Source organism: Chrysemys picta, chromosome 13 (genome assembly GCF_011386835.1).
Source record: "Chrysemys picta bellii isolate R12L10 chromosome 13, ASM1138683v2, whole genome shotgun sequence".
In the NCBI taxonomy this organism is placed as follows: domain Eukaryota; kingdom Metazoa; phylum Chordata; order Testudines; family Emydidae; genus Chrysemys; species Chrysemys picta.
This window is the reverse complement of record NC_088803.1, coordinates 55569447-55583078: the sequence shown is the minus strand read 5'-3', so window position 1 is coordinate 55583078 and position 13632 is coordinate 55569447. Positions and strand designations below refer to the sequence as shown.

Genomic DNA, 13632 nt, shown 5'->3' with positions numbered 1-13632 from the left:
GGGACCTGGAAAAGCAAATTCAGGACACTAAGCATTTCCATAATCCATGCAATACACCTATCACATGTTCCCAGTCAGCCTCAGAAGCATTTGGGGAAAGAAACCAAAGACATCACCACCACAAACTGAGGATTCTTGTGCATGTCAGTATCGTCCCACTCATAGAACAGAGTTGGGGGTATGACCCGTACACATTTGACACTATCTAAGTTTAGGGCAGCATGCTGTGACCAAGAAGTGTCTTGGAGTTTAAGAATTAAAGTCTTGTATTTACATGCAAAATCCATTGTTATTTCCCCCTCTCCCCCAATAAGGTGATCACAGTTACACAAGCAGCACACTGTACAGCCAGGCCAAAACTTCAAATGTATACTTTTGCTCAGACCTGACTTGCATATGTAATCACCACTGCACACTTCAATGAGGGTGTTTGCATTCACAAACCTCAGTTTAAAGCCATCTTTACAGCACCCTGATCCTGGCACTGCCAAACACAGAGTCAAGTCCTGAGGCACAATTTAAGGGCAGCCTCAGGGGTTCTCTAAATTGCACAAGGGACAGTGGCTCCTTATGGGCCCATTTGGCAACTGGGGTATCATGAGGTGGACATAGCTGCTGTCTGATTGCTCTCCCTACATCAAGGTGTGAAAGAAGGTGCAATAGGAACTGCTATGCCAACCCAACCAGTTCAAGTAACCATCCATTTAAAGCTGCATTGTCACTGGGACATTGCAAAGAAGCCTTAACAGGGCCAAAAAGCTGAACCAAAGAGTTGTAACAAGTTTGAGTAGATTAATCAAGTTTCAGTTGCTTGTTATCTGATGTGATATAATCCCACTGTTTCTTCAGTTGGTCAGTGTTTTTCAGGAAAAAAACTGAGTTAGCATAGACAAGATCTACATTTGTGTGTGTGAAAAATAAGACATCAAAGCAGCAAAAGGACACAGACATTTTTTTGTCATTTATAAGCACCCTTGAAATATTGAAGACAAGAAAAACCCAATACAAAGATACATGATACCTAGAACAGTGGGATAGGAAGCTCCCCTAGTTCTTTCCCTTTGAATTTGATCACATTGTACTGAAATCTCATAACAGCCTCATTCCAGGATGAGTTGCCAGCTTTTGTTTCTAGTTAACTCTTGAGACAGGGGAAGATGAAAAAAGCAGAGGAGAGAAAGACAAGGGTTATTAGTGTAGGCAGGTCTTACTCACTCAGGAAAAACAGCTCTGCTTTCAAAAGCTTTCTCCAGGGCAAAGGGCCAAACAAACTGGAACTAAATGTCTACATATCATTAACGCCCAAACTATTAACAAACAATTAACGAGTACAGTGGAGACAGAAACTAAACAAACCTATGAACTTTTTAAAGGGAAACCCGGATGTCCAGTATGTGCACAGGCACAATTCAACACCAGAGCACACTGCCAACAATGCCTGCATGTAGTTCAGACTACTGTATTGTGGCATTTACCCGAGAATTACCTGTTAAAGGCAGGCGGTCATGTAATTTACATAAAATCAGAATTCCACATTTCAGCAATGTTTCCAGGGGAGAAGGCCTTGTAAGTTGGTTGGGCAGGGACACGTCTTCTATGTTTATTTGGCCTGTGACCTACAGAATTATGATACTATAGAAATAAAAACATAATAATATGGGTTACAGGTCTGCTAACAGGGCCTACCCTCTTCTCTTCCATAAAACCAAGTTGTAGACCAGATGCATGATATTTGCCATTTCCTTCCAAGACTCCTGCCTCTAGTGTCCAAAACCCAAAGTTAAACTGGCCAAACATGAAGTTGCTTTTTCCTTCTTATGGACCACGTTTCCCCCATTACATCCCACCTAGGAAATCTTGGTCCATGAGTATTCAGAGATTCCAAAGTCAGAAGGGACAATTGTGATCATCTTGTCTGACCTCCTGTATAACACAGGCCCATAGAACTTACTCAAAATAATTCCTTTTGAACTAGAGCAGATCCGTCAGAAAAACATCCAGTCTTGGTTTAAAAATTGCCCATGATGGAGAATCCACCATGACCCTTGTTAAATTGTTCCAATGGATAATCACTCTCAGTGTTAAATGTTAATAAAAGCTTGGGGAAGCACTTTATCTTTCCTTGGGCATGTGCCAGTCTTAGGTAAGTGTAATTAAGCTTCAGATTGTGTAACAAAACATGTTTTAAGTAGGACGCTTACAAGGATGTTTACAACTGATCCTAATTAAGAACCACAGGTCACACACAGATAGAGTTTAAGGCCAGACAGGACCACCAGATCAGCTAGTCTGACCTCCTGCATATCACAGGCTACCAATAGCACCAAGCACATGCATACTAAACCCAATAATCAAAATTAGACCAAAGTATTGCACCCCTCAGGAAACTAGACTATTATATGACACAGGCAGAGTATATGAGGGACGAAGAAACACCATTTCACACCCTCCTTGTTTAAATTTTAGCTGTCTTGAGTGTAGCAAGAGAACCCTAAGCCCTTTATTATTAATGTTGATAGGACAGGATACACTTTGACAGTCTTACATCCATACAATGAGCTATTCAGAAATATGGAAGAGAAGGAAGAAATCTCATGGCTGATGAGTTAAATGCCTAATTTGATTACTCAGTGCATCACTCCTCTTATATGACAGGTTTCAGAGTAGCAGCTGTGTTAGTCTGTATCCGCAAAAAGAACAGGAGTACTTGTGGCACCTTAGAGACTAACAAATTTATTTGAGCATAAGCTTTCGTATATGGTTTCTTTAAATGACATTTGTCTGAAGAGATTGAATAGATTGTATTGTCAATTCATTAACTAGGTAGTTTAGAGCACTAATTTATGGGTTTGGAACATAAAAACGGCCACACTGGATCAGACCAGTTGTCCATGTGGCCCAGTATCCTGTCTTCCGACTGTGGCTGGTGCCAGATATTTCAAAGGAAATGAACAGAATGGGGCAATTATGAAGTGATGCATCCCTTGTCATCCACTCACAGCTTCTGGCAGTCAGCTGTTTAGGGACAACCAGAGCCTGGGGTTGCATCCCTTACCATCTTGACTAACAGCCATTGATGGACCTATCCTCCATGAATTTATCTAATTGTTTTTAGTATCCAGTTACAGTTTTGGCCTTCACAACATCTCCTGGCAACAAGAGATTGACTGTGCATTGTGGGATAAAGTACTTCCTTATGTTTGTTTTAAACTTACTGCATATTAATTTCATTCGGTGACCCCTGGTTCTTGTGTTATGTGAAGGGGTAAATAACACTTCCTTAGTCCCATTCTCCATACCATTCATGATTTTATAGACCTTGATCATATCCTACCTTAGTCATCTCTTTTCTAAAATGAACAGTCTCAATCTTTTTAATCTCTCCTCACATGGAAGCTGTTCCACTCCCTTAATCATTTTTGTTGCCCTTTTCTGTACCTTTTCCAATTCTAATATATATATTCTAATTTTGAGATGGGGCAGCCAGAACTGTATGGAGTCTGGAGTGTAGCAGGGATTTATATAGTAGGATTATGCTATTTACTGTATTATCTATCCCTTTCCTAATGGTTCCTAACATTAACCTTTTTGACTGCCGCTGTATCTTGAACAGATGTTTTCAGAGAGCTATGCATGATGACTCCAAGATCTCTTTCTTGAGTGGTAACACCTAATTTAGACCCCCATCATTTTGCATCTACAGTTGGGATTATATTTCCCAATATGAATTACTGTGCATTTATCAACATGTTAGTCTCTAAGGTGCCACAAGTACTCCTGTTCTTCTTTTTATCAACATTGAATTTCATCTGCCATTTTGTTGCCCAGTCACCCAGTTTTGTGAGATCCCTTTGCAACTCTTGGTAAGTAGCTTTGGATTTAACTATCTTGAGTAATTTTGTATCATCTGCAAATTTTGCCACCTCACTGTTCACCCTTTTTCCAGATCATTTATGAAAATGATGAACACTGGTTCCCATATAGATCTGTGGGAGTGGGGGCACCATTTACCTCTCTCCACAGTTAAAACTGACCACTTATTCTCATTCTGCTTAACCCTCTCTCCCAACTTGTTATTCTTTAACTTGTTATTTCCCTATTTTGGCTTGTGTTACTTTTTCCTTGTTGTTAATACTAATTGTGTTGAGTATCTGACCACCATAAATCTTTTTAGTGAAGACTGAAGCAAAATAGGCATTGAACACCTCAGCTGTCTTGATGTTATCACTTATTAGCTTTCTTTCCCTGATAAACAGAAGACCTATACTTTCTTTTGTCTTTATCTTGTTTCTGATGTATTTAAAGAAACTCTTCTTATTCCTTTTGTGCCTTAGCCTTTCTGATTTTGTCCCTAATACTTGTGCTATTCTTTTCACTCCTCCTTACCAATTTGTCCATGTTTCTACTTTTTATAGGATTTCTTTTTTATTTCCAAATCATTAAAGGGTTCCTGATGGAGCCATATTGGCTTCTTACTATTCTTACTATCTTTCCTTCACATCGGAATAGTTGGTAGTTGTGTATTTAACATTGTCTCCCTAAGAAACTGCCATCTCTCTTGAACTCTTATCACTTGGATTTTCTCCCCATAACTCCTTACCTACCAATTCTCTGAGTTTGTTAAAGTCTGCTTTTTTGAAGTCCATGGTCTTTATTCTGCTACTCTCACTGCTTTCTTTTCTTAGAATCATGAAATCAATCATTTCATGATCACTTGCCCCAAATTACCTTCCACCTTCCCATTCACAACCAATTCCTCCTTGTTGGTCAGGATCAGGTTTAAAATAAAGCTAAATACAAGTTGAGACAGAGTGTTAAGCAGAAGGAGGCAGTGACTTGAAATGAAGCGGGCAATTGGGGATTAGACTGTTATGCATAAAGAATTAGAAGTGCTCATTTCAAATCTGTCCCAGTTTAAGCTCAGACACTCTGCTTCTGTTCCCAGACTTGAAGAAGAGTTCTGTTTAGCTCCAAAGCGTGTACCTTCCACTGACGGAAGTTAGTCCAATAAAAGGTATCACCTAACTCACCTTGTTTCTTTTATATTCTTGGACCAACATGGCTACAACAACTCTGCAAATGACTACACCTGTCACTGAGGCCTTTAACCTGGATACTATCTTCAGCTATAACCTCTCTCTAGGTCCTATGTTTAAGTCTTGCAGATTCTTTGTGTACGACATCGCTCAGATCCGGCTTTTCCTATCCATCGACATCAGGCTCTCATAATCTGTATCTCAATGACTGCAACGTTCTTACTGGCCTTGACAAATGCACTCCTGCCCTGATCATCTCCATTCAGAATGCTAATAAATAACATAAAATAATATATGGAGATATAGCTATCTCATAGAACTGGAAGGGACCTTGAATTCAGTCCCCTGCCTTCACTAATAGGACCAAGTACTATCCCTAACATTTTTTTTTTTGTCCCAGATCCCTAAATGGCCCCCTCAAGGATTGAACTCACAACCCTGGCTTTAGCAGGCCAATGCTCAAACTACAATATCTTCCTAGCCCATTGCTTTCACCATACCATCCCTCCTCTGGTGCCCTCTTTTCTCTGATATCAATCAAACTAATCTTCACTTTCAAGGCCCTTTCACAGCTAGGATGATCAAGGCCTTATTCCCTGTGGACTAGGGAAAGGTTACTACAGGGTAATTGTAGTCAATTATGGCCCGCCCCAAAAAAACCTGCTTCAGTCAGACAGAGAGAGGGAAGGAGAGCTGATTAGAGTTTGTTAACCAGAGTACCAGGGGAAGGGAAACCCTGCCCAAGCAGAGGCACTCCCTGGCACAAAGGACTGAGGGGAAACCCTACCCAAGGGAAAAGAGGGTAAGAAGCCCATGAAGCTGAAGGGGCTCAGACCTGGAATAAGGGGGCAGATGTGGGTTCCTTCCCCACTCCCCTCTTCTTTGCCACACTATATAGCATTTAGGAAGTCATTTCACCTTTTTATCTCCATGTCCCCCACAGTAAGATGAGTCTAACAACTCTTTGCTCCCTTAGAGGTGTTGTGACAACTAATTATTAGAGCATATAAAGCACTATTAAAAGTGCTCTGAAAAAAAATCAGGCCTACCTGTCATGAGATAGATATCCAAAATTAGCTAACACTATTGTTCCTTGGCTCCCCATAGGGGAACAATACCCTTTACCTGTCTCACAGGAGCTGTGAAAATACATTCAAGAATATTTGTGAATTACTGGTATACTATGAAAAAAGAACGAGGAGCAGTAGCGTAGCTATGGGGGAGCAGCCACTCCCCCCCTGAGCACATTTTCCAAAAGCGGCGCCTTTCCACGCAGCCAGCACTGGGCTCCGGACTCGAAGTCCAGAGCTGGGTTTTGCGTGCAGCCGCAGGCTGGCTCTCGGCTCCGCACCGCCCTCCCGCATCCCCAGCCCTGCTTGCTCACTCTGGGGCTGCAAGCAGCGTTGGCTGGTTGCCAGGCTCCCTGGGGATGAGGAGGAGGCTGCCGCCCGCCCGCAGCTGCCCGGCTCCCTAAGCTGAGGTGGGCTCTGCCGGGAGGGAATCATAGAATCATAGATTATAGGACTGGAAGGGACCTCGAGAGGTCATCGAGTCCAGTCCCCTGCCCGCATGGCAGGACCAAATACTGTCTAGACCATCCCTGATAGACATTTATCTAACCTACTCTTAAATATCTCCAGAGACGGAGATTCCACAACCTCCCTAGGCAATTTGTTCCAGTGTTTAACCACCCTGACAATTAGGAACTTTTTCCTAATGTCCAACCTAGACCTCCCTTGCTGCAGTTTAAACCCATTGTTTCTGGTTCTATCCTTAGAGGCTAAGGTGAACAAGTTCTCTCCCTCCTCCTCATGACACCCTTTTAGATACCTGAAAACTGCTATCATGTCCCCTCTCAGTCTTCTCTTCTCCAAACTAAACAAACCCAGTTCTTTCAGCCTTCCTTCATAGGTCATGTTCTCAAGACCTTTAATCATTCTTGTTGCTCTTCTTTGGACCCTTTCCAATTTCTCCACATCTTTTTTAAAATGCGGCGCCCAGAACTGGACACAATACTCCAGCTGAGGCCTAACCAGAGCAGAGTAGAGCGGAAGAATGACTTCTCGTGTCTTGCTCACAACACACCTGCTAATGCATCCCAGAATCATGTTTGCTTTTTTTGCAACAGCATCACACTGTTGACTCATATTTAGCTTGTGGTCCACTATAACCCCTAGATCCCTTTCTGCCGTACTCCTTCCTAGACAGTCTTTTCCCATTCTGTATGTGTGAAATTGATTTTTCCTTCCTAAGTGGAGCACTTTGCATTTGTCTTTGTTAAACTTCATCCTGTTTAACTCAGACCATTTCTCCAATTTGTCCAGATCATTTTGAATTATGACCCTGTCCTCCAAAGTAGTTGCAATCCCTCCCAGTTTGGTATCATCCGCAAAGGGGAAGCGGGGGGCGGGGGGGCTGAGAGACAGCAGCCCCGTTGGCCCCCGGCACCCCATGCAGAGCGAGGCGGCTGCGCAGTGGGGAAGGTGGCTCTGAACTTGAAGCCCAGCTGGTGCTGGCGGAGGAGGTGGAGAAGGAAGGAAAAGGGGGGGATGTTTCTTTCTCGTGGTCTTTCTTCAGTGGAGGGGGCTGAGGGAGCAATAGAACCAGGAGGCAAAGGAGCGCTTTTGGTTTATTGCCCCCCGTCCCGTACTTACCACCCCAGTGCTGCACCCGGGGCAGTGAAACTGTGCTTAGTGCAGCTTGTGAAAGAAGGAGGGGTAAATGTGCTTTAAGGTGCCAGTTATGTCTCCTCAGTCTCACTGCTGACTAGCTGCAGACCCAGTGCTCAGAATTAAACAGTGTTCTCAGGGACTGTACAGACTCTATACTAGTTTTCAATTGCCTGCTAAATGCTTCAGCCATGCCACCTTTTCACTTAGCTATATCCTGAATAGTGGTGACTGGGAATGGGGGGGGGGTGTCAGATGCCAATTTGAGGTGAATAGTCTCTTGGCCAGATTCTACTGGGTTTATGGTGCTTTGTGCTATGGACTGGAGCAAAGTGGCTGGTGAATAACCAGGAATCTGGTTAATAATTGTTCTCTAAATTCAGCTTTCTTCTTTCTCTCTCTGTGAATTATCACTAATTCAAAATAGTAGTGTGCAAGTTGACTGGATAATGGTAATAGCATAATCTCTTGTTATAACATTGTAAAACCTACTACCTGATTTTATATTAAACACTTACTATACATAATACAATAAATCCAACAGAAACAAAACCTAGGAAAACTTTATTCTTTCTGTGTCTTATTTAAAGTTTTCCAGTAATCTCCTCTTGCTTCAGAATGCCTCATGCATCACCCATACTGTTTGCAATAGGATTCAACATGTGGCGTGGCTGCTGACTCTTTACTGCTTCCTGAAGAACTGGGAGCTTAATATTCATCTCAGATAGACAGTAGATAATGTTTTCACCCCTCAGCTCGCCAAGAAGCACCCTATATGCAGAAGCACAACTCTGTATGGGGGGGGGGGAATTATTGACCTTGTGCATATGTAATGGTGTTTGTAAGACAAGGTATAATAATCACACTTCCAAATTGCAATGAACTGTGGAAAAGTTCCTGTTTGGTGTGAGAGATGTTACTTATACCTAGATGCACTCCCCTTCCCCACCCCCAGCCCTATGCATGCTGGCTTGCGAATATCACTGCGGTAGTGTCAGCTTTTAAGAGAGCTTCACATGTATCACTTCTAGTATTACGGTAAGTTAAAACAAGCTACAGTACATTGGGACATTAATACTCTATTACAGTGTTTGCATTAGCATATTAAAAGCAATAACACTTAACAGACCAGTATATCCAGGACATTACTAGCACACTTTTCCCCCACCAATACCTAGTAGTTGCACTGTTATCTCCCATAGCTACATACGTTGCAGCTTTTTTTGTTAAAACTAAATTGGGAAGAAAGACTACTGATTCAGAACTTGTTTAATGGTTACTTTATTGCTAAAGGGGGTAGTGGGGTAGGCTTGGAGGGAGGAAGGTTTCTATGATGTAGGCAAGATCAGGCGTTTTATCCAAAACCAGAATATGAATGGTGCTGGTCATCTTGGTGGCTGGCTGACCTTGAATTATTGTCAAAAGTTAGAGGGTGTACTCTTCTCCTTCCTCACATTTTGGTTGAGGATTCCATTGATAAAGGGATTGGCCTCAAATACCTGGTTGTAGGACTCTTCCATGGTGTAGTTCTCATCTTGGGTGGCCCGGTCCTAATTATATTAAAGCATGTACTTTAGTCTTTTTAATTATCTGTTATAACTCTGTAGCTTTTTATGAAGGCAGGAGTAAAATAAAAGTAGCTGCAATAGTTCCACAGTTAACTAAAACTGAAAATTTACATAATTTAAATCAGACTCCTCATCTTAATTTTTGCTTAATAAATAAGTCCATAAGAAAACTCTGTTGGGAAACTGTTACAGTTTACTTAGAAAGTGCACTTCTCCTACATAGGTCATAAGGATCCTATCTGTCTGAATACTGGCTGCTCTTCCTTTCTTTGATCTGCAGAGTGACTGATGCTTTTCAGATATCAGTTGTGGGTACAGGAGGATTTCATTGCATCTTCTCGTGGCCCCAGCTACTGTTCTCCCTTCTTATTGCATTGATAGTGGGTGGGTGTGTCTCGCCTTTTTAAAAAAAAATCATATATGCTAGGGACAGTCTTGTCTTCTTCTCCTCTCCTGATGTCAGTGTAGATGCAGGCAGTGCAAAATGTACTACAGTCATAGAGTATCTCAAATGCAAAGCTGCATTTCACTGATCTGAGGTTTGAAGAACAATGTGGATCTAGCTATTTTATGGGATGTCTAGATTTCATTGGCACTAAGTTACGGGTAATCATTGTAAATTCAATCTCTGGAGTTTCTATGCTGTGGTCTCTCCTGCTGCCACTATCAAAGGAATGCATGCACAGGCATAAATGTGGTTCAGGAGAATCAACTGCCTTCCTGTACACTCACATGTATTTCCCACACAGAGGGGATCCTCCCATATGAACCTGTTTCATGAAGCATTCTGGCTAGGAGCATCTGCCACTCTGAGAACTATACAGTATCACACCCACTTGTGCCCTTGGGCTCCAAGCTCCACAGAGAAGGGATCAGTCACTTCGCAAGGATCACACAGGGTATTGCACCATGTACATAACAAATAATCTTCCAGCACAACATAAATATGATTAGTCAGGCTCCCTCTTCTCCCTCCCCTACACGAATTTCTGTGTCTAGAATAGAAGCTGATTCATCAGAAAAGACCTGTGCTCATTTTACAGTGGATGACAGGTTCTGGATGCAACTCCCCAGAAGAGAAGCAAAGGTAACACCCAACATTCCTTCTCCTAAATCAGGTCCATCTCACTAGGTTCCTGGTGCCCTAGGCAGTCACTTAATTTCTCTTGTAATCTAGGTATATTTTGGTGCACTCTTGCCTCTGTCAGAGCCAGCAAAGAAGGTGACATGGACCTGGAATACAACAGCTCCTTTGTGTTAGCAGAGGTGAATGCTTACTAAGTTACTTGGATTTATCATAACAACAAAAAAGGAAAGAATATACTCTGACCCCAGGAGGTCTGAAAAACTATCAGCACCAAGGCTGTGGGCAGCAATTCCCAGTTGGATGTCACTAACCATTACAAGTATCTAGAAGGTAAACTCTCTATCCCAGTTCTCTTGCCACGGTCAGTCACAGGCCCAAAAGAATAAGACTTTATTGGATGATCATTGATTTAGATTCTCTGCTTCAGATGGAGCAGAATTATGATGAATTTTCAAAATGTCCAATGCCAATTTACAATATCTAGTCAGCACATCAGGGTTAAGCATGGTGTTTGCGACACTCATCAAAGAGTTAATTTAAAACCAGCTTAAAGTAATTATTAGGTAACAGCATTCCATCCTCTGGGGCTCGGATCAGCCAATTGCAATAATCTGCTGATGTAACTATCGTAATGTACAGTAATATCTTTGCTGGGGAGTTGTGTGGGCTGAGTTTTGTGAGAGACAGATTGAACTGGTTTCCCCAGTTCAGAGGAGACCGCAGTTCCCCCAGCTCATGCAGGTGAATTAATCTTTCTACTGGCCACACTTTATAGGACGTGCAGTCAAGTGGAAAATCAGAGACAATTTTATGAGACTGCAATGAGAACATCCAAACCATCAAACATATCATAATGCAGTGCCCAAATATGGTTTCAAAGGTGGTTGCCTACCAGACTGGGGGAAGGAGAGCTCATGGCTTCTGCCCTGCAGCGGGATGGTAGGGGTAGGGACTTCTGCCAGGGATGACTGGTGCCTGCTGAGAATGGGGGAGCACAATTTAACGGTTCGGGCCCCACCCAACAGAATGAGTCATGTCCGACCAGGCATGCCCCCCTTCTTACCCTCAGCAGCCCTTCCCTGCAGCTCCCAGGACAGCGGCAAACAGCTAGGAGCTGCAGGGAGGGGCTCCTGCTTCAGCTCTATGGGGAGAGGTAGCAGCTCTCCCTGCTGCTCCTGTTTGCTGCTGCCTCTCCTCATGGCTGCAGCTCCCAGCTTGCCAGCTCCTGCAGCTGCCATGCAGAAAGGGGGCCAGGCGGCACCATGTGCCTGAGTGGGGCCAGAAAACCCTGGCAAAAATTGTGTGTGTCTCCACATTCCCCCCCATGCATCGCCTCTGGCTTCTGCCCAGTGGGAAGAGGGATCTTGGGGCTTCAGCCCCAGGCACACCTGCCAGGACTCGGGGCTTCAGCAGGAGCATGGCTGAAGCCTCTCGTTCCTGCAGGTGCCTCCCATGGGTCTGAAGCCCTGAGCCCCAACAGGAGCATCCCCACTCTTGAACTTCTGGAAATTGTCATATGCGGCTTGGAGGGTCAGTAAATTTGGCCACCCCGATCTATAGAATGTTGCTCTGCAGAGGCCATACGTGGAAGAGAGATAGGAAGTGCAGTAATTTTACAGGCACCATGTTGGAGGAATACAAAGGGGGGCAAGTGTCCCCACACACACACACACACACACACACACACACTTGACTTGCATGTTAAGGACAGCTACATTATTCAAGCAACAGAGGGTCCTGTGGCACCTTTGAGACTAACAGAAGTACTGGGAGCATAAGCTTTCGTGGGTAAGAACCTCACTTCTTCAGATGCAAGTGAGGTTCTTACCCACGAAAACTTATGCTCCCAGTACTTCTGTTAGTCTCAAAGGTGCCACAGGACCCTCTGTTGCTTTTTACAGATTCAGACTAACACGGCTACCCCTCTGATACATTATTCAGTTGTCTCTGTCCCATTGATGACTGGAGATAATTTTTAAGTCTTCTGAAGCTGGAGAATGAGTTCAGGATGATACAGGCACAAAGAGAAGGATTCTTATACATTTGCAGTACTCTGGAAACATAGTGCTTTCAGCCTACTGAAAATGAGTCCAAGATCTCTTTTTTGATGGGTAACAGCTAATTTAGGAACCATCGTTTTGTATGTATTGTTGGGATTATATTTTGCCATGTGCACTACTTTGCATTTAACATTGAATTTCATCTGCCATTTTGTTGCCAAGTCACCCGATTTTGTGCAAACCTTCTGTAACTCTTTGCAGTCTGTTTTTGACTTTACTGTCTTGAGTAATTTTGTATCAGCTGCAAACTTTGCCATCTCAATCTTTACCCCTTTTTGCAGATCATTTATGAATCTATTGAACAGCATTGATCCCAGATTAGTACAGCTCCCTGGGGACACCTCTATTTACTTCTCTCCATTCTGAAAATGGGCCATTTATTCCTATTCTTTGTTTCCTGTCTTTTAACTGAAGTGCCTGGGAAGGCTTTCAGGATCATTTAATTATCCTTAATTTAATGACAAGCCTTTTGTTATCTTAATCACCCTGCCTCGGTTTATAAACAAACTCCCTGAGTGTTTTTAGCAGATGGTGTAGTTTCTTTAGGTAATCCTCAGTGGGATCAGAGGATAATGGCCTATAGAATGTGGTGTTAGAGAGCTGTCTAGCAGCCTCCTGGTCATATTCCAATTTATTCATGATGACGACAGCACCTCCTTTGTCAGCCTTTTTGATTATGATGTCAGGGTTGTTTCTGAGGCTGTAGATGGCGTTGTGTTCTGCATGGCTAAGGTTATGTGGCAAGTGATGTTGCTTTTCCACAATTTCAGCCTTTGCACGTCGACGGAAGCAATCTATGTAGAAATCCAGTCTGTTGTTTCGACTGTCCGGAGGAGTCCACGCAGAATCCTTTTTTTTGTAGTGCTGGTAGGGAGGATTCTGTGGGTTAGTATGCTGTTCAGAGGTATGTTGGAAATATTCTTTGAGTCGGAGACGTCAAAAGTAGGATTCTAGGTCACCGCAGAACTGTATCATATTCATGGGTCTGGAGGGACAAAAGGAGAGGCCCCGAGATAGGACAGACTCTTCTACAGCCAAGCTCTAAGATATAACCGCATTTGCTCCAATCCCTCGGATAGAGACAAGCACCTACAAGATCTCTATCAAGCATTCTTAAAACTACAATACCCACCTGCTGAAGTGAAAAAACAGATTGACAGAGCCAGACGAGTACTCAGAAGTCACCTCCTACAAGACAGGCCCAACAAAGAA

General features: G+C 43.1%; 1 long non-coding RNA gene across 1 annotated transcript in view; it reads right to left on the bottom strand.

Annotated features, from left to right (window-relative positions):
• Positions 1-9135: 9135 nt before the first annotated feature.
• The window catches only part of LOC135975391 (uncharacterized), a 32439-nt gene continuing 27942 nt past the window's right edge, over positions 9136-13632 (bottom strand). Inside the window, exons 2-3 of the long non-coding RNA XR_010592422.1 lie at positions 11253-11338; positions 9136-9255 (exon numbers count right to left, since the gene is read on the bottom strand). This is a non-coding gene — a long non-coding RNA (uncharacterized LOC135975391). The remainder of the gene's footprint in view (positions 9256-11252; positions 11339-13632) is intronic.